This window comes from Euprymna scolopes, chromosome 2 (genome assembly GCF_053919585.1).
Source record: "Euprymna scolopes isolate OS-2025 chromosome 2, ASM5391958v1, whole genome shotgun sequence".
In the NCBI taxonomy this organism is placed as follows: Eukaryota; Metazoa; Mollusca; class Cephalopoda; order Sepiida; family Sepiolidae; genus Euprymna; species Euprymna scolopes.
The window spans coordinates 12,788,057-12,791,682 of NC_136483.1; the positions used below are offsets into that span (position 1 = coordinate 12,788,057).

General features: G+C 38.4%; 1 pseudogene; it reads right to left on the reverse strand.

Moving 5' to 3' along the window:
• Positions 1 to 1,361: 1,361 nt before the first annotated feature.
• On the reverse strand, positions 1,362 to 1,488 carry LOC145243477 (U2 spliceosomal RNA; annotated as a pseudogene).
• Positions 1,489 to 3,626: the final 2,138 nt, after the last annotated feature.

The following is a 3,626-nucleotide window of genomic DNA, read 5'->3' on the forward strand; positions in this document are numbered from 1 at the left end:
TCGCTCCCCCTTACTTAAATAATAACTTTGATACATTGCCTGGGCTGATTATTTCATTACAAACAAATCAATCAATTCTGGGTATTCTCATAGTATATATGTTTCACCTATCTTATCCAATCCCGGGTGACGCCGCATATTCTGCTAATATATATCGTTCATCTATCTCATTCGATCCCGGGCGACGCTGGGTATTTTGCTACTATATGTTTTCCACCTATCTTATTTAATACTGGGCGACGCTTTCTGATAGTATATATTTGCACATCTCATTCAATCCCGGGACTTACTTCATGTCCGCCACCCCACTGTTGAAAATGTACATTAAATAAAGTAATCTTTTAATCTTAAACTGTTTCAGCCATTTCCGGGACTGACTTTATATCCCAAACCCACTGCTAAAAATATACATGAAATAATGTAATGTAAACTCTTTCAGCCATTTCTGGAAGTAACTATAATCCCCACCCCACCGTTGAAAATATGCATGAAATAAAGTAATGTATAAATAATAAATTTTTCAGCCATTTCCGGGACCGTCTTCTTATCTCCCATCCTACTGTTAAAAATATACATTAAATAAAGTAATGTCCAAAACGTAAATGGTTGCAGCCATTTCCGGAACCTATTTCATATTTCCCACCCCAATGTTAAAAATATACATTAAATAAAGTACTGTGTAATGCGTAAACGGTTTCACCCATTTTCGCGACTGATTTAATATCCCCCAATCCACTGTTTAAAATATACATGAAATAAGGTCATGTTTAAATCGTAAACGGTTTGAGTAATTTCCGGGACTGAGTTCATATCCGGTAACCGACTGCTTAAAATATACTTGCAATAAAGTAATGTTTAAATCATAAACTGTTTCAGCAGCTTTTCGAAAGTAATACATAAAAACATTAACACGGTTAGAGATTAGGCAACCATTGCTTCAAGACGAATTTCTGAGTGTAGTATCAGTTTCAGCATTCCAGTGACTTAAATCCCCCTTTTTTTGGTCTTTGTTAATGGAGGAGAAATCCTTCATTACTGATACAATTTTTATTTTTGTTATTGACCAGAGTGCCCCTTTTGGGGAGCGGGTTTCCCCCTAAATTTTTAGCCGACCTCATGTTCAAGTCCGTCCTTGTGGGGAGGCAAGTAAACAAAAAAAATAATCAGAACGGACATTTTCCATTGCATTTTATAATTAATCAGAAGTGGCATTTCCAGGGCGTTTTGTAATTAAATCAGAAATAACTTTTTCCTGTTTACTTTTTTAATATTAAAACTTTGTTACATTAAACATAGTACCTATTCACAATGCCTCCCCACGGGACAGATTTAGACACCATGGTCGTTTTTTAATGTTGAGAAAAAATTGTCTAAAAATTGTCTTAGTTGTAAAGGATTTCTCTTCCATTGAGAGAGAAGAAATTGAAATGTAGCACCTGAAGAGCATATACTACACTTTGATCTTAGCCAAAAGGCTAAGATAGACAAATCATTTTTATTAGCTTTGCCTAAACAGCGACACCAATTTTTTTTTTTTAATATTTCAAGAGTGACAACATTTATTTGGAATATTCCACTTTCCTTTTTTAGGGATGCACAGCATGATAACGGATGGAGCGATAAGCGTAATAATAATAATAATAATAATAATAATAATAATAATAATAATAATAACAACAACAACAACAACAGGGAAATTATTCTTGTAAAAATAAAGCGTGTTTGTAGAACATACAATAGAAAGCTAGAATGTCGTTTGGATGTGACGGAGTTCACGGGTGATTGTGTCAGCTGAGTGTTAGTTCACCAAGAAGCGAAGAGATAATAAAAGAAAAGAGGTGGTGGGATCTGTAATCGTCAAAAGCTGAGAAGATTATACAGGCGAGATTATACGAGTGTTGTGTGACAAGGCGAGATTATGCGTCATGGTTGAAATGCACGTCTTGGACCCAACCACCACCACTACTACCACCACTATCAACCACAAAGACTTGCAGGTAGGCAGACGCGAACCACTCTCACACTTGATTCATTACGTGATGTTGGTTGATCTGCTGACTCTCCTTTCAAAATGTCGCTTTTGATACTGATAAAACCAGAGAGTACCAAAGTCTGCTATTCTCTGTGCACGCGTGCAAAAATAATGGAGCCTAGAGTGAGAATTTTGATATGGCAGCGCGTCTTGCACGTGCGAGATTGCGTTTAAGTGTTATGAAATAACTTGCGTGCATGTTTGAAGGCATGAATACGCGAGTAAAGCTATTTCATTAGATTTCATCAGTATATGGATTGATTTTAGATAGTTAGATAGATAGGTGCATAGTAACGGACTGAAATAGATAGGAACGGAATGATAGATAGATGGATAGACAGATAGACAAAATTAAATATATTTTTTTACTTGGGAATCACCACTTATCAAGACCCGAAGGCCACTCGAGGATAAGAATTAATGAATATAAGGTGGAATATAATTGTGTTAATTAAGTAGAATTTGATTATTTATAGGGATGTTTTTTGTTTTGTTTTTTTACACGGTGGTCACCACTTATCAAGGCCCGGAAGCCACTCAGAGATAAGGGTTATTGCAAGTACAGTACGTTAGTGTGGAGATTTGATGAAGTGTTTACTTAAGGGGGCGGTTCATTAGGAATTTGTTAACGTTGGACTTGAACACATCCAAGTTGTAGTCAGGTGGGAAGCAGGCAGACGGAACAGAGTTCCACAGACGTGCAGTTCTAAGAACGAAGCTTTGTTCATGGAATCCACGTTTTGATTTAGGCACAGATAAAGAGTGGGGGACATTTTTGATAGTGGATTCAGCTAGTCGGGTGTTTTTCGTGAAAGATTGGCGAGGGGGGACCAGAGATTGGAGTTCAGACGAGCACCTGCCATGGAAATAACGATAAAACAAGGATAGGCTCGCAACGTCTCTTCTGTGGGAGAGAGGTTGCAGGGTAGAGAAAAGGGTATCCCCCACTAAGCCACGAAGTCTATTTTGAACTCTGTCAAGGCAGGATAGGCTGTTTTTAGCAGCTCCTGCCCAGATATGGCAGCAGTATTCCATCCTTGGACGTACTTGGCTTTTATACAGATAGTTTAACAAGAACTTGTTTACATTTGTATTCAACCGGGAAGCAGAACTGTGTTCCACAGGCAGCCAGTTCTGGAGACGAAGCTTTGTTCATGTAATCTGCGTTTAGATTTAGGCACAGTTGGAGAGTAAGGGAAATCATCTATAGTGGCTGTAACTAGTCGAGTGTTTTTGTGAAGGTTTGGCAAGTTATACCATAGATTTGAGTTCAGTCTAGCATTTGCCATGAAAATAATGATAGAGCAGAGATAGGCACGCAACGTCTTTTCTGTGGGAAAGAGGTTGCAGGGAAGAGAAAAGGCATCACCTACTAGGTTTCGAAGCCGGTTTTGAACTCTATCAAAGCTGGATAGGGCGCGCCGAGCAGCTCCTGCCCAGATGTGTCAACAATACTCCATTTTAGGGCATACCTGCCTCTTATATAGATAGAGGATTGCATCGGCAGTGAGATGTCTTCTGAGACGGTAGAGTGATTCAACCATTTTCCCAGCGATCTTGGCAACAGATTTGATGTATGTGTTCCATTTCAGAT